General features: G+C 43.8%; 1 protein-coding gene across 1 annotated transcript in view; it reads left to right on the top strand.

The window, feature by feature from the left end:
- Nucleotides 1-25,386, top strand: part of tsc22d2 (TSC22 domain family 2) — a 44,156-nt gene that overhangs the window by 2,904 nt on the left and 15,866 nt on the right. The window lies entirely within an intron of this gene.

Genomic DNA, 25,386 nt, shown 5'->3' with positions numbered 1-25,386 from the left:
AACACTGGATAGTAACCCGCCTCTTTATAGACACCCAAAGCCCCCTCCTTCAGTCCCCTGTTCAACCAAATGGGCTGTTTGGGTTGGGGGGCGTTAACGAGCCCTTGGATAAATGACAACAAACAAAGTATCTGTGTTTTGTAGCCGACAGTTTCACTGAAAGGAATAACTCAAAGTAGCAGGTCAGTTTTTTATTCTCCTGTCTGGGAGAGATGGTTAGCATGCTCGCCCCCGGTTATCATCCGCCGCACGAAACGTTGTAAATACCGACTCCTCAATTGTCTGCCGTACTCCACTAATGTACACAGCGTAGCTATTTTTAGGGTCTGTCGGAGGGCCCTCACACAGCTTGAGCTGAAGTGTTGCCACTCTTTGCCATTCTGAGTGAGCAGGGCTGCTGGAGAGGTGATGTCTGAGCCGAGCGTGACCTAAATGAGAGCTGGAGTCCACACACATGCATGGTCTGCCCTGTATTTATGTAGGCCTCCTTGTTTATCAGTGTGCTCTCTTCCTCAGTGCTAGTTGGGAATGGCACAGGCAGAGGAGGGAGGGGTGTGTGTGTGTATGTGGTCGAGGGAGAAAATGAGGCCTGATTTTATTGCCCCCGTCCATGATATTCCTGAAGCTAATCATTGTTTACCAAGAGACTTTGTCCCAGCAGCATCACACAGGGGTTGTTGATGTGCAGAGGGAGGAAACTGTGTGTGTTGTTCCTGCTCTGATGTCATGAGGGGAACAGCCAGTGCCCGTTTCCTAATCGTTCTCGTGTGTGTGTGTGTGTGCAGTGACATCAGTGGCTGTCTGTGTAACCATGGCGACGCTGGCAGCAGGACAGGACGTGTCAGGGAGGTAGAGAGGACAGACAGGCACATAGACCCACACAGACAGACTTGTGGCAATGATAGCAGGCATGTAAGCTTGTGTGGCAGAGGCAGCGATGACACGGCCGGACTAAATCAGCACCGCAAGCCTCTGCCGAACGCTCTGCCGAACGCTCTGCGAACAGACTCCAGTCCTGGTCAGCCTGGTCCATGTTAACACATCAGCTTTGCTCTGTGTCCTTGGATTGGGTCTCTAGTCACTGCTCTCCATTGCTCACTCGTACTCATTATTGATGCTTTTGGGTCTCACAAGACTTTCTATATGGATTCTGTCTTATACGCATGCCTGCTGCATACATGCATGTACACACACACACACACGTGTAGAATAATGCCATGCCAGTTTGGTTAACCTTGAAACGTGTGTATTTTTGAGGGAGGCTGTGGGCCCCAAGGCAACTTAGTAGTTTCTGGGATTATTTTAACTTTCATCAGTTGTAATTAAGATGCCTCGTTAACTCATAACCCCACTCATAAATCTCAATGAGAAGCAGAAAACGATATTTTCAGCAAAGAAACCCCTATGTAACGGTCACACGTATAAGATTTCAAACTTTCTCCCCTTGTGAGAGGCACATTGTTCTGTGCACGAGCTCAGCCTCGTAGGGGAATTGGTTCCAAGTTTCATTGTTTAGCTCTGGTCTGAATTAGAGTGCATCACAAAAGTGGAACAAAGCATCGGGGGGGTGGAGTCGCGAGATGAGAATGATTCCCCTTCAGCTTGGAATGGTTAGCATCCCTGCTCAATGCGCTGCGTCCCTGCCAAATAAAGTGATGAAGCTGCCCTTGGGACAAATTGGCTCCATTCAGTAGGAAGGCTTGGCCTTTAACTAAATTACAGCTCCCAGGACAGACCCCCTCCCCTCGCCCTGTACAGTCTCAATGGCAAAACTAGAGGGGCGTGGCAGATAAGCATGTTCCTGTTAGTTTGTACTATGAGTAAAAGCTGTTGTACACATGTAGAAGGGAGCAGCTAACCTGAATGTTGGGCAATAGTAATGTCATGGCTCAGCACTCCACTGCTCTGTGTGGGCTTTTTTTCCACCCTTAACCAAGATCCACACAGGAGGGAAGTTTGAGATCTTTTTCTCTTTTTTTTTTCCAACTTGATAGAAAGAGTCTTTTATTCTGTTGGAGGTAAAAAGAGTCAAGACTGGATTCAGGATTATTGTGTTTTTCCCCCCGTGAGGTCCATATTTTCCTTAGGCCTAATCAGGGATGAACCAATCCTAAATATATGTGGTAAGTTTCACTGGGTGACTCAAAGGCAAAATTGGGCAATGTGGGCAGAAACCCTGCTTTCGGCCATTTGCTCTGTGCTTATGTGGACTGCCCTGCTGTTGCCCTGATGCGGTCATATTGATCTCATATCCGGGGGTGGGAGGGGGAGGAGGGGGGTTCTAAATCCTGCAGTTTTGTGCCCGCTAATATGACAGACTGATCCACCTCACTTGGTGCCTGTGAACTAGACTTCTCCCAGGTCGCCGCCAGGGCAGGATGCAGCTTTTTCTTTTATTTTTTTGGTCCGCTGGCATCAGTGAATGGTGATACCTCTCCCTTCTTGTCCCACTTTCACTGTTTTACCAACCAGCTAGGTTTTTTGAATAGCAGAGGACCTTAAAATCATGCTTGGCTACCTGCCGAAGCGACTGGTTGAGTAGACAAATTTAGTAACCACAGCCAAAGTTTACCAGCTTGTGGTTGGCTGTAATTTCCCAACCTGATCACGACCATTGCTCACCCAGACCTCTTTTCCTCCCCATCTCTCCTCCCTACTGATTAGTAGACCCTCTACCCTCCCTGCCTCCCTGCCTGTCTCAACCTATCTGGTCAGGCTCAGCAGCTCTTCCCCTCCGCTACAAGGTGTCAGATAAGACTTGTGAAGAGCCAGGCGTCTTTCTCTGATGTCTCTCTATCTCTCAGTCTCTGTCCCTCTCTCTTTTAGTCTCTCTCCGTTTCTCTCAAGTTTTCTCTCTCTTTCACTCTTTCTGTCTCTCTGTCTTTCTCTCTTTGTCAGTGGTTGGGTGCTGCTCTCTGTGGCATATTGGGCATGCACGCCATCTCCAAGGAGGGTCCGTATACAGGTCTGAAAGTCTAGAAAAATATGGAAAATGAATTTGATAATTTCCAGGTTTTTAAAAGTTTGGCAATTGCACAAAGAGTGTGCAACATTTGGAAAAGTATGGAAAGTATTATTGTTATGTTGCAATACAAATATGAATACACATCCTTTGTTTAAGACTCACTTTCATTTCATGTATTATGACATTTGTTGTTGGAAGGAATAATCTTCAGTTCAGAATCTATAAAGAAGGAGAAGTCAGATATGTCAGAGCCATGCGTGTGAGCGTCAATTGGAGCCAAACTGTAAACCTGCAGCACTGTTTGTATTGTAGCGGATGGGAAGTATACCTTGCTTTTTGAGTTTCAAATGCCTTCTACCTTGGCAATGACACCAACAACAATTTGGTAGGCTAATTTGTTATTTCGTTTACCAGCTCATGTTTTGGGTGTTTTCATAGTACATTTTCATTGATAAGAGTGCGAGCTCTTAAGGCCCTGACACACCAGGCTGACAGTCGGCCGTCGGCCAATGTCGGGCCGTCGGTAAGCGTCTGTGTCCCTAGTTTTTGCGGTGTGTCCCGCACCGTTGGCACTAGTCGGACCCCTGTCGGCGGCTTTTCGGCCGATTGAGCATGTTGAATCGGTGAGAGAGATCACTCTGATTGGCACGAGAAGAGAAACGGAAGTGACGAAAGCAAGCAAACGACGAAGTCGTTCTTCCACAACCAAAAGACCAAGGGCTGACAACGCCAGTGCCATTTGCAACTTCTTATCAGACATATTCTCGATTAGAAGTAGCGAAACCGTCTGTGATGAGCGAGAGTGGTGTGAAAATGGTAAGCAAATGCTGCTTTGTTTACGGTTTGTATATCTGCAGTCCTAGGTCTTCCAGTTTCCCTTTTTGAATGACGAATACAGACTACCGCCACCTGCTGGTATGGAGAGTTATTTCCCCTCACGCAGGCGCAGAACGTACGTGCTATTTGGCCGTTGGCTGTAGTCTTTGCGGTGTGTTCAAATGCAATTTTTTAGACTAGACACAGGCAACGTGAGGCGACGCAACAGTCGACCTTCGACGCCGCTGCTTCTTTGATGTCGGTTTGGTGTGTCAGGGCCTTTAGACTTATTTGCAGGATGTGAGTGAGACGGACCAGAAGTTGTCTTCAACTACTGCTTGGCTCCGATATATCTAACTTTTCCTTCTTTATAGATTCCTTGGCTATGATCATGTTGAGTCATATTACCCTTCTGCTATCAGCATGAATCATATTAAACACCCACCAAAATGTTCAGGTTCAGTCATGAGGTCTGGAAAAGGTATGGACTTTAGAAATGGGATAATGTGTTGGAGCCCTGTGTAAAATGGGGTTGTTGGTATTGGATTATTCGGGCAATTGACAAGGGTGTCGTAATCCATTCACACCAACACACCCACCTGGATTAATTTGCCAGCTCACCTTCGCCATTATGCCTCCACCTTTTGACAGGCCCTCTTGCATTCAGTTGACGTGGGGCGTTGAGTCACATGAAAACATCCTTTGTGCACACTAGGCTCAGTGGGCCAGGTCTTAGTTTCCAGAGGGCCTCAGTCATATCTCCAGCTATCTGGAGTGTGTGCCTCCACCCTCCTTCACTCTCCGCAAAACAGCCTGACACTGTCGGTCGTTATTTACCTCGAGGCAGTTTGACTCTCCCACTGCAAAGCTGTTTGCTCTCTTTCCATGGCTAAAAATGTTGGTGCCCCTGGAAAAATCCTCCGAAATGTCATTTATGACAGCTGAATTACAGCCTCTGCAACTTTTAACACCCTCAGTAATGCTGCAGCGAGGGAAGGTATTGCGTGGGTGAAGAACAGGTAGGGTGGGAGAACCGAAGATCATCTTCCTCATCCTGTCTGTCCTGTCACCTTCTCTGACTGCCTCAACTGACTGATGTTGAGAATACTCTTTAACCCAAGGAAAGGTTATGCTCAGCACGTGTGCGCTTTTTCAACTCTGCCCTGCTTTACATTTGTGCAACTGCACACATTCACACCTGGAAGCTGCCCAGTATGACAGTCTTCTACTGTTGGCCACTGTTCAGCTCCACTGGAGCAAATGAGGATTGAGAGCCTTGCTCAAGGGACCTCAGTGGTAACTGTTGAGGAAGGGAAGAGCATTACTCTTTTACTCTCTCAGTGAAATGATGAAAAATGAAGCATGCCCAAAGCCTGAGTTATTGTTCCCATCCAGGATGGAGATTTGAACCAGCCACCTTCTGGCCACATGCATAGTTTTCTAAAGTTTATGTTGTCACCGGTTGGTTGAAAGACTCAGGCTGTCAGCAGCCTTTATAGCAGCAGGCAGCTGGTACACAACAACATTGGCTTAGCAGCTAGCTAGATGACTAACTTTCAATAGCTGTCAGCTGTGTTGTGTTATCACCATAACAGCACATCTGCCAGTCGAGGCAATATTGGATTGCTTTTAGGTATAATGGAAAAGCTTTCTACTTGGTTAGCTACAAGTAATTCACTATTTCTACAACACTTATGCGTCTGCAGTCTGATGGCAATCCCAACATGCCGTGTTGCCCCCCCCCCCCCATTATTAATAATGACCGTATTACGCTTCGCTTCTTGTTGTCTCTTTAATCTCTTTGTTTTTCTTTCAAACTCGTCTCCTCAGAGTTGAGTGGCTTGTCAAAGCCTGTGTTGCACGACTCAAGAGTTTTCAATCAATCACACGTTACACAATATTAGTGGTGACATATGACTTACTGAAGCGCATACATCAACATACAGTTGCAACAAGATTTCTTTTTTTAAAAACTTGTTATTCGGGCAACTGACAAACACCTGCCATTTGTATATTATTTTTTCCATTTGTCCTGGAAAATCGGACAAATGTTAGTGTTGAACTCTGGGATGAAGAGAAATATTTTGTCCTCGTTGTGCAACAACAAGGGCAAAATGGTTGGTAGGTATTTTTATTTTAGATTTTTTGGGGCATATTTTTTCCTTTTTTAGATAGTTGAAAGTGGAGAGAGACAGGAGAGACTAGGAGAGAGGGGTGTGACATGCAACAATGATCCCAGGCCGTATTCGAACCCAGGACATTGCCGTTACATGGTATGAGCCTTCGACCGCTGAGCCACCATGGTTGGTGTTTTTATGTACGCCTACTGTGATGCAGCAACCACTAAAAATATGTTGTTTTCTAGGAAGGAAAGCTATTAGGGTTTGATGAAAAAAAGTAATGTTTTTTGGCATTTGTAGTTAAATAGGTGAACGCTAGGACATGGAAAATGAGCTATTACGGTCAAGAAGTAATTTTTCACTTTATTTTGTCTTAGAAGAGCTCGCCTCCTCTGAGTGTTTGTGTGTATTTTGAACATGCACGTGTGTGCAATGCAGCAACGCCTCCCTCCCTTTTACCTCTTGGCAGTGTTAACACGCAGGGGGGAGTGGCATGCGATGGAGGGAGGGATAGGTTGGGGGGGGGGGGGGGGGGGGGGGTTGTGTAGTTTGGTTGCCACGGCGCCTGGAAACAAGGGAGCAGCTCATTTTCCACAGATAGCTGACCTGCCTGAACTTCCAGGGGACGCATTCCTGGAGCGCCCTGAATGGCTCTGATTGTCGGACGCCCCGGGCTGCAGCCGGAGCAGACGGCCCGGGACCTGCTCTCTGTTTGGGGGTGGGACCGCTGGCCTGCCCCCTGTCTGTCTCCCTCTAATATGACCGCTCTGTCTCCATCTCTCCATCTGTCTCTTATTTGACTATTACCTATCGCTCTCTTTTTCTTTCTCTCTCTTTAATTTAACTATTCACTCTCTCTGCTATCTCTAAATTAACAATGCACTATCTCTCTCTCTCTATCCCTCTCTCTCTCTCTCTCTCTCTGCCCTCCCATTCACATCTTTGCGTTTTCCAGTTTAATTAATCAGGAGAGCTGTACCTTCATCAGCAGCCTCGATTCATACACAGACTCCTCCTCTTCATTCCCTTAAAATGCCTAGGATTTGGGGTTGGGGGTCGGGTGTTCAGCATTCACCAGCAACTTTTTACTAGCTTGCTAACTGAGCAGACTCTACTTTAACAAGCTCTCCGGTTCCCCAGCCAGGCTGCTTTACCCTCCATAGTGCTTATTAATGGCTGCCAACCAACCTTGTTTATGTTTGGTCCTTTTCCCAGAGAGAAAACTACTTTTCCCGTCCAGAGGCGGATCAAAAAATGATCTCCTCTGTTGGTGGAGTGAATTGTTTTAGATTTCAAAACATGTCAAGTCTGTTTTTATTTTTGCCTTTTTTTTTTTCTTTAATTTCAAAAAAGATCAGATGGGGCCGTCGGTGCGTGGCCGAGCAGCCAATTGAGTTAGCGTAGCAAGACCCACCCTGTTATCTCAGCAAGATGTGGTCAGGGGATCACTTCCAATTAGAGTAGACCTGCCAAAGCAAGTAAACAACCACGCTCCTGGCCGCCCGCCATAACTAACCCGGTTTGTGCTGGAAGGAAAGCCATTGAATCAGCCACATAGTATGTTGCAGACTGTTCCAGGAATCGGGACGCAGTGTGCAAACCGTCGGTGTTTATTGTCTTTTCCAAAACGGTCTCGATACAGAGCAGGTTGGACCCTCCTCCCTCCCTCTCCTCTCTCTTCCCACTACCACCACCTCCTTCCCACAATCTCTTTCGGGTGGTTACAGTATGCGAAGTATGTATCAGCCCATTTCAAGGGAAGTCCTAAGACCAAAGATAACTTGTTGTCAGGTCCTTGTTACCATTCTGTACCTGCTACATAGAGAAGGGGGGCTGTGTGTGTGTTGAGTGAGTGCGTATATGTTTGTGTATGGCGGGGGAGTGAGGCATTGTAACCAACGACAACCGATGGATACCTTTGGCACCCACACTCTGTGACCCTGGCCTAAACATCAGGTTAGGATGCAACTCCATACCTAGATTACATGTCTGGTGTGAATACCTCTTATATTTTCTTTTTTTACCACCCGCCTCAAAGAATGGCAACTATTTTGTTATGCAACAGCAAACACGCATAAGAAAACAGACTAAATTAACAAGTTGGTCTGACCGTCACTTGCTTTGTCAAAATTGAGGCCACAGCAGCTGAAATATTACCACCCCCGCAGTGGTTGAGTAATACACTGAACTGCTTTGACCTACGAGGCTTTTTCACTGCCTTTTTTCCAGAAGGAATATTAGACCAAGTTTTGTATTTGATCAAGCCCATGTTGTGACAGTGTGATTGCTGCCACATTTGAATCTTAATCCTCAATATCTAAACTAGGTCTGCTTCTAATGTCTGTTCAAATAATTGAAAGTGTCTGTTCGTGCGGCGTGTCTCTATTTCACAGTGCTACAGCCAGTGTTAGCAGGTCTGGAAAGTCTAGAAAAGTATGGAGGATGAATTTGATAACTCCCAGCCCTTAAAAAGTTTTGAAATTGAACAAAAACTATGGAAAAAGGTTTTATCGTTCAGCTCAAATGTATATGGCGACACATTTTACATAGCTGTAGACCCACTGTCATTTCACAGATTGTGATATTTGTTGATGTAACATATATTCAGCGTTGGAATGAAATGGCCCAGTTGACGCTCATATTGCCCAGCCACTGTCAGCATCCATCATACTGAATATCAACTAAATCCTCGGTTTGGGACAAGTATTGAAATTTGGAACAGAAAATGTGTCGGAATTTAATAGCTAATTGTCGCATAATCCAAAAGTATGTGTTTCATAAAACCACATCCTAAGTTTTTGAAAGAAGGTAAGCTGATGAGAGTTCGGGGGACGTGAAGCTAATCTTATTAATAACTGCCTCACAGAGCTGCGTTTGTTGCCATGGCCTACTGTGCAGCCAGTTATTAGGCTAACAGGCATTAGCAGCCAGAAGGACTGAATCATGAGAGCCTCACACCTCAGACCGCTCTGCATACCTTCAACCCTCCAGGCATAAATACACAGGAAGCATCAGACATGTGCATTTTCGAACAAGGCGATTGGCTCCATTGGCCCAATACACACCAGTGTTGTCGAGTAGCATATTAAACCAGCTTCTGAGGACCAACATGGGTGTTTTTCGTGAGGTTTCTGGAGCCGCGGTGACCTATTTTGAGGCAAACATACTTGCAAATATGATTCAATAACTGTAAAGTGACTAATTGTGGTGACTGAGTAATTTACAGTAGGTCGTAACACACTCGTGCAGATGTATTGACAAAATATGAGCACCATGTAGTCTAGCTAGTCTGCTCGCTATAAGAAGCAGACTGGATTATCTTTTATGTCACTCTAAAGAAAGTAGGATGAAGTGCTGATACCTGTCACGGTGAAGAAATACAGGTGCCACTGCTGCTGATGCTCCAGATCTGATACATGCAGCCACAGACGGATCAAATGAGGAGCGTCAAAGGACACATGGCAGTTACTGTGTCCAGTGTGTATGGGCCTTTAGGATGGTGATGCTTTTGGCACGTTTTTGGGAAGTGTCAATGAGCAACGGGCAGTGAAGTCAGACACAGGGTCAACAATCCATTCAAATACTCCCTAGCCAAAAACCTATTAGAATTGTCTGTCAGTGGGATGTTTCCATGTGATTAAAGCAATAGTGTTGATGCATCTTCTTCAGAGTTGACTCAGAAGTTGCCATATTTATTTCTGACCTTACAGTCACCCATTCTGTAAGTTTACAGTAAAGTCAGATGTTCAGGTGCAAAGTTGAGGAAGTGAAAGAGAAATCAGTGGGTTTTGTCAGCGTCTATTAATGGTACCGTTTCTCTTCAGTGTAGATGTAGTGCGGATGCTGCAACTTCTGGGCAGCCAGTGTCACACTTGTGACCTGTGTCAGTTACAGAGTTGCACATTAGCTATGATATAAAAAGCCAGTTTTGTCTTGATAATTTGCCATAATAATAATAATGATGATACATTTTATTTTTCATCATACTTAATTAAAAGCACATCTCAAAGCGCTACAGGAAAAAGCAAGTAAACCACAACAGGAAAAGGGGGGGAAAGAAAGAAAAGAAGCAAAGTAATTGGGTTAAATGCAGTGGTAAGGTGATTCAGCAGTTCTCAGACAATGGCTTTCTGTAGAGAAAGGTTTTTAGGCCTTTAGTCTTTAAAGAGACGGGTGTCTGAGGAGCCCTTGGGTGGTCGGGCAGCTCGTTCCCCCCCCCCATGGAGCAGAGCTTCGTCCTGGGATATGGAGGAGGAGGCTGTTGCTTCACCTGACGATTTGGGTGGAAGTTTGCAGGTTAAGAACTTCTTCAGTCCTACCAACCAGTTGCCGTAGAGACCGCGGAGCCGTGTTTTTGCGGCCAGTCAATCTCTCAGAACGGGGAGCGAGGTTTTAACAACGAGGTTTCAGTGTCTGGGGCCCCCCGGAGCCCGAGATGTCTGAATAGTGAGTAATGAGGATGTGTGGAAAGCATGGCAGGCAGCTGCGTTTGAGTCATCCATCCCCTCTCTGTCCTCTCGCTCGCTTTCATTGGGTGTCGCCGACTGATCTGGCTCACTGGTGCCTGTGACTGTTCATCTGTTCTGCTGCTCTGTGTGTGTGTGTGTGTGTGTGTGTGTGTGTAAGACTGAGAGTATTAGTGGCTGAGGGAGTTAGAGAGAGACTCGGCGTTAAAGAGAGAGTGAGTTTGAGAGAGAAAAGGTTTGGGGGCTTTTTGGCTTCATCTCAGCGTCCTCAGTGTCAGGGTTTTTAAACAGAGCTTTTTGTCAATGCTTTTCTGACTACCAATCACTGCCTGCGTTATTCTCCCCCAACCCCTTCTCCCTCTCAAGGGGGGGTTTAACAGTTCTGTCTGCGGGTTACGTAAGTACACACACAGTGAGACAGATCAGCTCCGGGATGATGAGCAAACCTGAAGCAGATTTGGCCTGTGAGCCGCCATCTTGAAGGGGCCTTATAGGAGTAGAGAATATTAAGAACTAGGGATGCTTGATTATAAAGCATAAACCTTGGATTCACAGAAGACATGCCCTATTTACTTTTTTTTAATGTATGGAAAGGATGCAACATTCTCCAGTGAACACCTCTCTGCTATAACTGAGAAGCCACGACAGACTTCCTCTTCTGTGCTACTTAGTGGATGACAATTACTAAACTTTATTTTTGTAGCTCTTTGTAAAACAAATGTTACAACGTGCTTTACAGCATGAGAAAACGCAATAAAGTCATAAAGTGCAAAGTATAAGTGAATAAATAAGATCAAGGTAGAGAAAATGGAAAACACAGGTGGTAGAAAGTAAAACGGAGCACAAAATAAAACAAAATTAAAGAGGCAATTATAAAAATGGTGATTTTAAAAAGCGTCACTCACATTACTTATGTATTATATGCGTTATTTATTATATTTTCTATAGTAAGCAGAAATTCAAAAGAGCCAGGAGCGATCTGATATGTAGTTGGGGTCCAGACCATGCAGCACTTTAAAAGTCACCAGTAAAATCTTAAAAATAATTCTAAAACGAGCTGGAAACCACTGTGGGGACACTAAGAATGGATGTATAGGGTTGTACAAGTAATTGTGTATGATTGGATGTCAAGATTTTAGCCTCCACAATTAATAATTGTAGAATACTGGATTATTGGCAGTATTCAAACATTTAATTTAACTAAGAACACACCCTGAAGTTGAGAATAGTCAGTATTTTGGCAAAAGATATAAAAAGTGCATTAAAAGCAGTTTGGTTCCTCAAATCAGTGAGATGAATAGTGATTAGTGAATAGTTGTGATCACAATATTTAGTAATAATAATCGGGATTAGCAGTTAATAATAATAATCGTGCTGCCCTTGTATAGTGTTTTGATCGTTGTGTAGGCAGAGCAGCAGATTCACCCTTCAGGGTTTTTTCCATCAGTTCACATCGGGTGAGTGAAGACGAGAAAAATGTGTGAAGGCCAACTAAGGTCATATGTCTGTTCTGCAAGTTGATTCTAACATCCAGAAACTGGTAATGCAAATTCGTCAGGGTGATTTCTTTTTTCTTTTCTTCAGCTCAGATGGGGGCGGGGGTTAGAAGAACCTCAATTTCCTGCATTGCTTTGATGTCCGCTTTCGTATTCTATCAAACACTTCCTCCGCTCCTTTTCTCATTTTCTCGAGTCAACTTCGTTTCGAGTGTTTCCTCTTGTCAGCATTCGAGCGCTTTCTGTTCCCCCCGTGTCTTACAGCGAACAGGCCTCTGCAGGGAAGCGGACGTGAGTCATAGCGGCTGAGCCGACCGGTAACAGTTTATTCATTCACCCGACACTGTGGTCTAGAGCAGACGGCACCTCGGCTTATCACTGAATCAGGTTGGATTCGTCATTAATGTGCCCCAACTCATGCCCCCTAATTTCATGCTGTGAGGACATCCAGATGATGTCATCATTTGTCTCCTGGCGCCCAACAATAAACGTTTCTGTATTTATGTGTATGTGCGTGTGTGTGCGTGTAACCATTACCACGTCTGAAATGTTCTTCTTTTGATTCCTCTTTGTTGAGCGCATTTCATCATGCAGTAGAGAAATCGTGTTTGGCATTGGTACACGCCGTCTGCTTTTCTACATAGAATTGTTCTCACTGTGACAATCCAATGACATTCAAGGCTTTTAATCTTCTTGATGCTTTAAATTTGATTGCTTTAATATTGATTTTCTTTTCCAGCCCTTTAACAGGCGGTTTACTAACGTGAGCCTGTTTGGCCTTCTGATCTGCACTATGGTGCAATTCCTCGTGCCTTCAGATGATGACGAGTCAGGTGATGACGAGTGTATGCGCCAACTTTCACACCGTCATGCCTCTGTATGCTCAATCCGAGTCAGTCACAGTCACACAGATAGAACACATTTTACATTTTACATTTTACATTTTGAGGCTTTTAGCTGACGTTCTTATCCAGTGACATACAGCCGGAGAATAAGAGTAAGTAAGAATAAGCTCATGTAAATGTGCTTCAACATTTCAAACAACTGGTATTAAGGAGTGGGGGAGTCAAAGCCACAATGCTTAGACAATAACAGATGTTTTTGTATCTCTTGAATGTTTATATATAATACAGAAGTGCAAAGTAAAGAAATATGAACTGGGTAGATTTTTGTACTTGAAAGATCAAGTGCACATGGGCGAGAGGAGGATGTGATGTGGCTACAATGATGAAGGGAAAGGCGGTACTGTTTTTGTTTTGCACCCAATCTGTTAATCGCTGTCAGGTGTTTTCAAAGGATCCTGAATGGTTGCCGTAAGGACGCGTGTACACAGTGAAATTATTCGCAGTTTTTGAGGCATTACGAAGGATTAAGTCGAGAAAGTGCTTAGGCGCGTTACGATGTCATGCCAACTGTGACAAGTTAATCGTGGCGCATTCAGCATCAAATCCCTCTCTGTGCCTCGTCCTTTTCATCCTCTTCTGTGAAACTGTAGAAGGGAGGGAGGCGCTTTAAGCTTCCCGTACTTGAGAACGCTCCAGATCAGGGAAAGTTTTCCTCGGGGCAGCCAGTGAAATATCCAAAAGACACACCCGCGGTACGGTATGTAAAGGGAGTTGGTTGTGATTTGTCACAGGAATCTGCTAGCGCTTCCTCCGCTGCGTGTTTGAGAGACTGGAGATGTGAACCTCTGCCCTCTCCTACATGTAAACTCAGTGGAGTAATGCAACAGCTGAGAAGACGTTGGATCAATGCCATGGTGTGTGTGTGTGTGTGTGTGTGTGTGTGTGTGTGTGTGTGTGTGTGTGTGTGTGTGTGTGTGTGTGTGTGTGTGTGTGTTATTGAATAGCTCAACAAGTACAGCATGGCACTAACCTTGCCATGGGTAGAGGTGGGATTCCCTCCCACCTAGAGCTGGGCGATAATTCAATATTATCGTTTATAGTCTTTCAGTAGAATCATATTGTCATGATATGGTGAATTCTTCTGTCTAACCTGATGATAACAAGCACATTTTACTTAAAAACCGCACACTGTCTACACTTGCATAATACTTTATTGCAATGTTTCGGTCATAGGACCTTCATCAGGTAAACATCACAGACAGTGTTTGCCTGATGAAGGTCCTATGACTGAAACGTTGCAATGAAGTATTATGTAAGTGTAGACAGTGTGCAGGATTATATTTCTCTCTCAGTATCTAGGGTTAGGGTTAGGGTTAAACCTTTTTGGTTTTTGCCCTATGCATCTGTCACTCAAAGACTTTTAGGTGTGCAAAAATACTTTTTCTTTAAGGAATATTATTTGAAAATTTCAGTTTTGTTTGACGTCACACCGTAACATTACCATTCGGCTCAATGTGATGAACATTCATTTGATTATTTAACGTGATTTTGCACACGTGAGCCATATCGTGATATATATTGATATTGAAAAAAATCCATATGATGGTATATGTTGGAGAATAGATGCCATTATGTCAGAGTGTTATTACACAGGCGGGTACAGCACGGCCTCTTAAGCCCCTGACACACCAAACCGACAGTCGGCCGTCGGCCAATGTCGGGCCGTCGGTAAGCGTCGGTGTCCCTAGTTTTTGCGGTGTGTCCCGCACCGTCGGCACTAGTCGGACCCTGTCGGCGGCTTTTCGGCCGATTGAGCATGTTGAATCGGCGTCGGAGCCGTCGGTGAGAGAGATCACTCTGATTGGTAGTTCGTTGTTTTGCCTCTGGATGATTGGACTGATAAATTCCTTCAACATGTGGAACTGAACAGGAAAGAGCCGAGCGAAATTTTTAAAATCGGAGGTTTCATTTATCTCCAGCTCTCGACACAGGTTCGGGAAAGCCCCTTGAGCCTGTCGCTGGAGTAACGTTATTCATGATTTCACCCATTTAGTGCGGTATTATTTATTTTTCGCCTCCGCCTCTTCCTTTCTTCTTCCACAACCAAAGACCAAGGGCTGACAACGCCAGTGCCATTTGCAACTTCTTATCAGACATATGGTTATTTCCCTTCACGCAGGCAGCGTGACGCAACGCGTCACAAAGTGCAACTTTTTGGACCAGACACAGGCGACGTGAGGCGACGCAACAGTCGGCCTTCGTCGCCGCTGGTTCTTTGACGTCGGTTTGGTGTGTCAGGGCCTTTAGATGAGCGGGACTCGGCTAATTTTACTGCTTTCATTGTAAAAGAAAGAGGAGCTGCAGAAGAGATATTACTGCTGATGGTTAACACAATATGTGTCTTCAAAAGATCAGCTTTTCAGGAACCAGGTAATTCAAGATTCCTTGGCTCTAGATCACAAAACTTGTGATCCAGGGCAAAGACTATGTAAACAGTTCAGTTCACGTAACAACATGAAAAAATTGAATGACAGGTTTTTTTTTTTTCTTTTTGTTTTTCCGAGAATCAGCAACGTGCTGAATCATTTCAGTCTGTCGTGTTAGTGTCCTGCACTACACTTCCCCTTTAGTTCGTGTCAGATCTGTTCTCCTCAGCGGGCCGGCTTGCCCGCTCGACCCCAGGCAGAGTCACTGGAGAGTGACGGGGCAGTGTTGTTACAGAGCGGCGCTGACTAGCCCAGACAGAAACAGACCTGGGGGCCGACGTGGCAGAGTTCACTGGGTCAGCGTCACGCTTCAGGACCCAATTCTGCGCTTTATTTAACCGGCTGAGTCAATGAACTTGAGCCCTGCTTAGTGAAATTGAGCAGATAGGGTGGCTTTTGTACCTCTAGGCTGATGCTATCAGCTGCCACCCGGCTGAATGGGCCACCCCAGATTCTGAATTAGCCTGACTCATCGAGCCACGGTAACAATTATGTGTAACCTAAGCAGAAATTAACACCCTTCGCTTACGAGACGGCTTCATATTAGTGTGACATTTTTTCACTCGTCTTTCACTGACTTTACATTTTTGGCAGCCTCGGCAGAAGTGTTGCAGCCTGCCTTTAACAGAGCGAAGGCCCGAGCTGTGATCTTATTCCCAGCGCTCTGTTCAGGTGAGTCAGCGATGCCCCCCGCCTTCTTCTCATCTCTGTCGAGGTTTAGCTGTTTGATGAGACGCTCACCCACGCCATTCCACTGCAGCCCTATGTGCCTTCCTACATGCTCCAGCCTTTAGGAGAGGCCACGGTCGGGTGGGGTGGCGGTTAACTGCACAGCTGGGACTTTGCCTGACTCGGTTATGGCTCCAGGCTTTGCCCCATACAGAGAGGCACGGCCCTGTTTCCCAATCAGCCTCTTCCCCTCTCCCACGGTGTAGCCTAATCACTGCTCTAGGAGAACAAATCCATCCACTGCAGCGTATCTCATCCTTCCATCCAGCTGACTCACCCTGCCCGCTGCATCCTGCTGTAAACCTCCCCGCACAAGGAGCTTGTGTGGTATGATCAACATATAGTCGTGTAGTCATGTCCGTGTATGGATACTTTCAGCTTCATCCTGTGTGTGTGTACAGGAGCAGCAAAGAGCCCGCTATGCAGGAAAAACGACTTCAGGAAAACAAGGGCTCCTGCAGTTCAAAACCGCATTTCTATGAGCACTTGATCCTTCATGTTTTCCTGCCTGAAGGAACGGTGCTTATGTTGAGTATATGAACTGAAGACCCCTTGTTTTTAAGTTATTTAAAAGGAGGAAGTGTAATTTTTTTTTTTTTGCCTTTCATTAAAAACAGCATTTTCCTTAAGTGACCTAAGGGAGCGTGCGTTTCTTGATGCCTATCGCTTCCTGCAGCAGCCTATTTCTGAGGAGGCTTTAGGAGTTGAATAGGTTTTATAGGCAAAATCCCACTTGAGACTCTATTCTTCAACTTGTATGTGTTATGTCATGATTGTTGACCTGTCAAAGCACAGGGCTTTTTATGGGCCTACATGTTTTGATAAGTTCCTGTTCCACAACAGGGAGTTGGACAATCATCAAACCTTACTATTACTATTAGATCATCGTTATATCATCTGTATTGCATTGTTGAATTACCTTTTTTGTTTCTGAGAACATTGTCATCACTGATCAAGTTATGTAATATCCTCCACCTTGGTTACTGCTGCCAATAGTTCTGCATGTTTGAATTGAAAGGGCCTTTATGTGTGAAAAAGGGTTGTGACACTGCAACAGAGCTTCTTTATTGACAGAAGTTCTGGCTGCTAAATCCCTTGTCAAGCAGACATCATGAGACCAGCGAACGCTCTTTCAGATCTGACAGTTTGACGTGACTGCTTCAGGCATCACCCAGTGTGAGACCCAGTGTTTTGGCACCTCTTTGCAGGGTGGATACTCTGTTTCTAACATAACATAGGACAACATAGCATAACATAACTTACGTGGACACTTTTATCCAAAGTACCATAAGTGCACACATTTTTATCATGGGTGGCATTACGTTATGTGCTGGTTATGCAATTTCTTTTTGAGTTGCAATTTTTTTTGGGTGAATAATGCCATAACATACCTGTCAAATTTATTTTGAGTGCCATATTTGATGGAAAACATTTACAGGCCATTAAAGAGTTACCCGTTAAAATAAAGATTTTTATCTTACAGTACAGTAAGTTATTACATCATCAGAAAATGCAACTTATTACATTATCTGCCAGAAAGTTTTTATATTGTGTCCAGCATTTTACTAAATACATCATTCATTACATTACATTTTGCATAGTTATTACAATATATAATGGAGTTACAAAGGGCCTTGTTTAACATTTGGACTATTTTAGGGTGACTGCCTTGATTGTATTAATTCTCAAGGCTAACTTTGGGGAATTTGCAGAATAATTTCCACTGCCCACTTTACAACAATAACCTATTAATGTGATTGTGATTTCCACCAAATCAAAGTTCTCATTGTTGAATGTAGCTGCACTGGCCATTCAAGATTGACCTGTTTGATTATGAAGTTAATTTTACTAGTCTGCATTTGCTAAGCACTGACACAACTTCTGTAAAAAGCAGGAAAAGAGAAGCATCATACCGTTCCTTACTGTCCTGTTTAGTGTTTGGTTGTGTTTTATGTTACGTCGGCATACTTTATTAGTAACTCGGGGACATCATTTCAGCTCTAATGCAACTGTTAGAAAAGAGTTATAGCCAAGGGCGTAGCGGACACGGGGTACGACGGGGACACGTCCCACGCAGTTCCCTTATCTGTCCCCTCTGTCCCCCGCACTTTATTCCTAATTCCTACTCAGAATTCTCACACTCTCTCTCTCTCGCTCTCTCTCTCTCTCTCTCTCTCTCTCTCTCTCTCTCTCTCTTTTCTTAAGGGAAACAATAATACTTGTATGATAGCGGTTTGCACTTGTATTTGTCAATTTCATTCCTCCTTTCCCCCTCTGTTTTCTTTACAAATCGCACTCTGCTGCCGTTTCTAATATCATTAAGTCATTTCCAATAATAAGTGCACTTACAGTATTTCTATAATAACTCAGTCCTATAGTCCTATAACTGCTTTAGGCCCGGATCTACTAAAGGTTTGCGCCACCGCAAATCGCATTGCGGGTGCTAAAACCTTGTTTTCTGATCTGCTAAGACGGCCGTTTTTTGCGGTGTGGTCTAATTGCATATGCATTTGTGGGTGTACCAAGGCTGAGGCGCAAAATAAAGGGAGGGATTTATGGAAATTGGTAGTGGACGTGATTTATCAAGAGGCGGTGGCCGTTAACACCTGCTGATTGTGCATGGCAAAGCATGTCTTATCATTTTGCTCATAGAATAGCTCTGCTGGAACTGTCTCTGGAACCGGTCTAAGATCAAAGTGACAGTCATCTACACAGCATAATGCAGTCATTATTATTCAGACTATTACCTAAATATAAAAAAAAGAAAAGTTGCACGCTCTTCTCTGGAGCGTGCAACTTTCTCTTTGCTGACACTAAGGAGAGGCGCAGAAACACGTTTGGGTGCTTCACTTAGGCTAGATCATGGCCATGAATATTATGCTCAACAAATAAGACGGGCTGTAGAGTTTAGTTTGTGTATATACTATGTTATGAATAGGCCTATAATACTGAGTTATTTGAAATCTGTTGATTTATGTTTGTGAAAATCGAATGGGAGAGGATCTTTCAATAAATAATTCAATAAAAATCGTCTTACTCCTGAACAATCTGTCCCCCTCACTTCTGAAATTATGGCTACGCCCCTGGTTATAGCCCTTTTGATTTGCATTTAATGAAACTGAGGTGGCAGTATTCAGTTCCCTGGAAAGTCTTCCCTGAAAGTGAATAAGTAACGCTCCACCCTCCCTCAACAGCTACCATCGCGGTGTCCTTGAGCAAGGCACCTCACCCCCAAATGATCCAGCTGAGCTCCTCAGTGACCAACAGTAGAAGACTGGTTGTCCTGAGCAGCTCCCAGGTGTGAATGTGTGTTACTGTGTGAATGTGAAGCAGGGGCATTGCTAAAAAAAAAAGAGCATGTGTGCTCAGTCAACTTTCCCTAGATAAATAAAGGTTAAAAAATAGACCCAGGCTACCTACAATACTCTGAATTGCAGGGACTACAAATCACCTCATACGACTCCGCTGACATCTGCTCATGGTTTTTGACAGCACTCTCTCACGCAAACACTGGACAAGCAGCGGCCTGAACCGGAGGTACTGCGAGGCATTTTTCATCAGCTAATGCATGAGGAACCTGTAAACGCTCTTTTTTGATGGACAAGCCTTCGCCTGAGAGTCAAGTGCACTTAGGCGCAGATCAGTCAACTATGAGATAATTATCGTTTAAATTACCGCCGCGGGGACGCACGAGAGTTCCTCTCACGTTTGCTAGCAAGACTCAACTCGGGGCTGTAGGTCAGCCAGATAAGGTTAAGTTCATTCCGCCTTACCTGGCAGCTCTCCGCCTCTTACCTTTACACACACTAAGCTGCTCATTTGACTACAGTCTCGCAGTATTTGCCTCCAGCAAAGATGCAAGATCCATCCACTCAAATAGGTCAGGTTTGTTTAGTTTGCAATGTGGCAGAACTTTAACTGTGATACATGTAAAGGTGCCTAAAGTATGACTGTAATTAAGTTACCTGATTTATATTTGATTACATAGCAGTGCTTTATTTTACGGTTCATATAGACATTAGGCTTAATTACAGCTTACAACTGTCTATTAAGTATATGAGATGTATAAGGCCCAAGTATGATTCACCTCTCTGCTAGGTCAGTTCAGTATTCCTGTCCTTTAAACTATTAATTACCTAAGTTGTCCACTGTATATTGGCCTGAGTATGCTGCAGTGCTGCTAAGAACACTGAAAAAACTTGTCTTTGTCAAATTTTACTATTTATTTAAGTCAAAAGGTGAGCCTGCTGCAGGTGTCTCATGTGAGATGACGCGCCGCTCGTTCCTCCATCCCTCATTTCGATTTTTACGATGCCTCTTTTCACTCACTGCTCATGTCTCTTTTATTTATTTCTGCATGCCTCTCTTTCGTCGCCCTAATGAACTCATCGTGCCTTCAAAACTCTGTCCCTCCCCAATAAAACTAGATATTTTGGCTGTTTCCAAGGCTGTGACAGACAGGCGAGCTCACAGCTGCCGTATTGGAGGTATGTTGTTTGCGTGCTTCTGAAACTTGCAGCGCCTAAACGCCTTACTAGTAACTAAAAACATGCGCTGCTATTGGTGAGGTGAGGTGGGGCGGAGATAAATCTGTCATGGGCTCAGATTCGGAAACTCGGCTATAAATCATTCCTGATAGTCGCCAATACAGTAGTGGATGGATACTGAACTAGAAACTGCTTTTCTAGTTTCTTAGGTGCATTCCGATCTCCCGCCCGCTTTTGTCCTCGGGCCCTCGGGTCGGGGAGGCCTCGGATGTCGTGAAACTGTCCAGTTTATGGTTTTGGAGACCACCCTTGCTCTTATTGTGGGCCAAGTCTCCCATAGGAAGTTTTATATTTATTGTGCAGACAGCAAGGTCACCGACATCAGCTTGATGATCTGTAAACTGACTTTTCATTTGTGCTTTTTTTTGTTTTGCATTCAGTTTTATCCAAACAGCATTAGACCCATAACTTCGCTTGGAGTCCCTGTCATTTTGTGAAATGAATTTTGGTTTTAGTGAAAATTGTTTTGGGGTTTGATTTCTCATAACGGTTGTAGAACTGCAAAAGCTTTAACAAATTGTTCACATAAATGCCCCGTTTCTTGCACTCCACTTCAGTGCATGGCAATCTGGAATTTATTTGACACATTTTAGTATTGCATGTTTGCCTTGTAGATGGAGAATAAGCTTTTAGGAGCTTACTTAGCCCATCAAGACATAAAACACAGATCTGTCTTACACCAGTGTGTGCAAACATTGCAAATGTAAACAAACCTTTTACAGGCTCAAAATACATGGGGCCACCCATGCTAAAAATGTATGCACTTATGGTAGTGTAAGGCTCGTTGGGTAAAAGCATGCACCAAATGGCATTATGTTACATGTAAAACTCACATTTAGCTTTGACATTCTGTCAGTCCTTGTATTCCGACAATAAATATGAGGGGGAAAATGTCTTCAGTTCAATACTTCATGAACATTTTCACTTAAACAAATAGATCCTTGTTACAGCCAAGCTCATTGAGTGACCACGAAAACTCTTACTCTTTCACCATTTTTAAATTCAAACATCCAGGACTGAGATTTGGAAGCAGGTTGTATTACCTCCAGGGTGAATACCTCCGCTGCTTGGAGTATCCTTTCTGTTCTGCACGTCAGTACGGCTTGTAAAGTATCCAGTAAATTCATGAAAGTTAATTCCTGACAAGAAATGACACAAAAGTTAAATTTCTGTCCTGATAATCTCTGACCGGAGGTGACATTTGATCCTGTTGCCTAGAGAGGTGATGGAAGTTTGACTCGAAATTCTGTGCTACAAAAATCTGACGAAATGCATCGTGGAGTTCTTGATATCAGCTGTGGTCTAATAAATTTAGATTTAATTTGCCGAAACCTGTAGTCAGCCCCTGTATATGGTTTCTACCTTCGTTATTAGTCAGAAATAAAAAGGGATTTTTTTCAGTCACAGTTGTCTTCATTCAGATTTTGCTCAAAATATTGTGATAATATCAAACCGTGAACCCAGTGCTGTGTATCGAACCGAACCTTGAGCTAAATGTATCGTGACGTCTCTACTGTTGATGAAAAAGTTAATTCTCGCAGCGTGTTGGTGTAGATCCTCTGTTTCCTAAACTAATGTCAGGACTGAAAAATTGGCTGCAGTCCCCTCTCTGGTGGGTCCCGCACATGACAAATGTAATAGTCTATTTTCAGTAGCCTGCATCATAGGGCAAGGCTAAATGTGCTACGATTGGAACACAGGGCCCAAAATGTTTAAGAGCCCTTGGCCTTACTACATCATGTGATTTCTGAATAGCACCAACTATCTCTGACCTCTCAGCGTAGTTCAGACTCTTCCTCTTCTCTCCCTTTCTAAGTCTCTCTGTCTTTTCCTCTGCTCTCTCTCTCTCTCTCTCTCTCTCTCTCTCTCTCTCTCTCTCTGTGGGCATGTCTCTCTTCCTCATTTCTCTCTCTCTGTGTGGGCATGTCTCTCTTCCTCATCTCTTTCTCTCTCTGTGGGCAAGTCTCTCTTCCTCATCTCTCTCTGTGGTAAAGTCTATCTTCCTCATGTCTCTCTCTCTGTGGGCTTGCCTCTCTTCCTCATCTCTCTCTCTCTCTGTGGGCATGTCTCTCTTCATCTCTCTCTCTCCCCGTGGACATGTCTCTCTTCCTCATCTCTCTCTCTCTGTGGACATGTCTCTCTTCCTCATCTCTCTCTCTCCCTGTGGACATGTCTCTTCCTCATCTCTCTCTCTCTCTCTCTCTCTCTCTCTCTCTCTCTCTCTCTCTCTCCGTGTACATGTCTCTCTTCATCTCTCTCTCTCTCCCTCTCTCCCCCTGTGTACATGTCTCTCTTCCTCATCTCTCTCTCTCTCCCTCCCCTCTCTCTCTCTCTCTCTCTCTCTCTCTCTCTCTCTCCCTCTCTCCCCCTGTGTACATGTCTCTCTTCCCTTACTCATGTTTCTCCTGTCTCTTTTTTCCCCCCTGTTAAAATGCAGGAACCCATCCACTGCTTTCTACCAGGCTTTCCGGCCTAGCAGGTTACGAGGGTCAAAGCCTGTCAACGATAGGTATGAGCTCGGGTGTGTGTCTGCGTGTGTGTGTGGCCTGGACTGGCTGGATAGGCCAGACCCTCCACCCCCCCCACATTGCAAAACATGTCCATTTTGACCAGTCATTTAATCTGGCAGGGAGTCTTAAAATCATATTTTTGAAACAACATAGTCAGTAAGGCGAGACAGTTTCACAAGTTTCTAATGCAGTTTCACTTGTTTCTGAGTTTTTTAGAAATGTGACGGCATTTACTGGAATAATCTCACCTAGGCTTAGGCTGATATATCGGTTTGCCCAAATATCCGGCCAATATTGGCCTTCTATTTAATATCTGATATCGTCTGGTTAATGTCGTCCACCTCTGATATAATGGACGTTCCTCACTGACCACAGCTACATAAAACCAGTCTGGAAAACCTGCAATGAAATTTTATTTTGTCTGCATTTTATTTATTGATTTAATTGTTCAGTTATGTTTTTTTCTATATAAATTCTTCAGTTAAAGGCAGTTATGTATCCCACAGTTTCCCTGCCATTGAATAAGAAGTGGCGTCACCCTGCCTTAAAGAGCTACTAACCCTATGAGAATTTCATTAGTCTGAGTTTCAGTGGAGAGTTTTAGTGCCCAGTGATGGTCTAAATGCAGTTTCAGAGGCTTTCCCCTTCTTACAAGAATTAAATGCTGAGGGAAACACTGAATATGCTGAAAAACGTTCACATTATTACAAGATATTGGAGATATAAGCTATTGGCGACTTCAGTCTAAAAATTCAATTCAATTCAATTTTATTGTCATTATATATATATTATATATATATAGTCCAGTATAGCAAAAAGTCTTGTTCGCCAGTCTCTCTGGTGCAACATAAAACATAAAAACATAATGTAGACACTGACACAGTAAGAGACACACTTTCAAGACAGTTTTTAGACATAAGATACAAAAACAAAATAAGTAAATAAGAGTAAGAATAGAAAAGAATTAAGATTAAAATCATGTATAAAAAGTGCAAGTCATCACTGGCAGCATTAAGTCATGAGTAATATTACATAGTCATCATGAGAAATATTGCACAGTGCCATTTAAAAAAAAAAAATAAAAAAAAATAATAATAATCAGCCTTCAAAAACCCATATTGATCGAATCTTAATCTCACCCCATTGGTAGATTTTCTCCCTTGTTTACAGAATAGTAGGATTTTAAGACTCAGTACTAAATTTAACGGCTTGCCAAGCTGGACATTTTTAGCAGTGCACCCGTACCCGCGAGTGTGCAATGCATGGAGAAAGCATGGCATTGTAGGAAGTGTCAGGATGGATTCTGTGACACTCTGTCCTGGCGGCGCTTCAGGACCCGGTGACACTTTGACTGTCCGCATTCTGCCAGTCACGAGGATCCGGCGCTCAGGTTTCTTTTGCCCCTGCGGATTGCGCAGCGTAGCGCCAGGGGGTTTTAGCACCGCAAATAGCAGATAACATGACGCAGGCTGTGTCATGTTACGTAATACTCTGTAAAGATGGATTGTCAGTTGTATATTAGGAGAGATGAGAAGCCGATGATTAGTGTCTCATTTTGCCTCATTAACTTAGGGAAAGTGAATACAAATCTCTGAAGAATTTGATCCTAAAGCCAAAGAAATGACCGAGGAAAGAATGAAAGAAAGTAGACTTATGGTCACCACAGATCTATCAATAGAGATGAAACATTGAAGACTCCTGACAACACTCATAACTGACCAATAGTGAACTTTTGGGTCTTTTTGTGTGAAGTGCAACCAACTAAACCGAATTCACCTCAAAGGTCAATTCACAGCACGGTGTTTCCCTTATTCATCCTGCTGTATCACCACAGCGAGAGAAACTACTTCCATGGCTCAAGAACATGTGAAATGATCACATTTATCTCAATGTTCTCCTATAATACAAAAAATATAGCACCAGTGTTTAGAACAATTATCCCCAACACTGCTACAAAAAGATAAAATAAATATTTGAGAAACACACTGCTGCAGAATTACATTGGATTAAATAACCAATATTAACCATGGTGTAAAATGTGTCTTATTCTTCTGCTGCATGGATTTTGGTTCCTACACAGGGCTGGAAAGTCTGAAGTATAAGAAACTAATTTGATAATTTCCAACTCTTAAAAAGTTTCAGAATTGGACAAAAAGTCTGGAAAAGTATGGGAAAATGCTCCTTTAATTCTGATACACGTATAAATACATGTTTTATGTAGTTGTAGACGCCGCTGTCATTTCATGTTTTGATTTTGTTTTGTGATTCTTGTTGGTGTGGAGATAATTAGCAGCTGTTGAATCATATGGTGTAGTGGACTCATTTTGCCGAGCCGTTATCAGCATACATTGTAATGAATGGCAACTGAAATCTTAAAAGTCAGTCCAGGAGATTAGTCTGGAAAAA

Source organism: Centroberyx gerrardi, chromosome 9 (genome assembly GCF_048128805.1).
Source record: "Centroberyx gerrardi isolate f3 chromosome 9, fCenGer3.hap1.cur.20231027, whole genome shotgun sequence".
NCBI classification, from domain to species: Eukaryota; Metazoa; Chordata; class Actinopteri; order Beryciformes; family Berycidae; genus Centroberyx; species Centroberyx gerrardi.
Note: the sequence above shows the minus strand (reverse complement) of the source record. Positions and strands in the feature narration are given on the sequence as shown.